Genomic DNA, 409 nt, shown 5'->3' with positions numbered 1-409 from the left:
CCCATAAACCAAGGCGCTATATCCTATTTCCTATTGAACGGATCACCGCACGAGTATACGAAACCTAATTGGGATGAACTTAATTTCATAATCAAGTCTCTCTCGCTTCTCTCTTTTCCTTCGAGAAGCATTTGGCATCAACCTAAACACCTGTACGGAACGACCTTCTTTCGTAGACGTACATACATACATATACACACATTTATTTATATTTACGCACGTTGTCAGCTACCAGCGGGAGGAGGGGTAGCGAGAGGAGAGGAAGGGGAGCGATGAGGGGAGAAGGGAGGGGTGTTAGGGTAGGCTGGGGAGGGGAAGGGAGGAAAAGGGGAGCTGCGAGGGGGGAGGGAAAGGTGGTAGGGTGGGCTGGGGAAGAGAGAGGAACTGTGAGGGGAGAAGGGGGGAGGGA

Source organism: Penaeus monodon, chromosome 24 (genome assembly GCF_015228065.2).
Source record: "Penaeus monodon isolate SGIC_2016 chromosome 24, NSTDA_Pmon_1, whole genome shotgun sequence".
Taxonomy (NCBI): domain Eukaryota; kingdom Metazoa; phylum Arthropoda; class Malacostraca; order Decapoda; family Penaeidae; genus Penaeus; species Penaeus monodon.
This window is presented reverse-complemented; position numbering follows the sequence as displayed.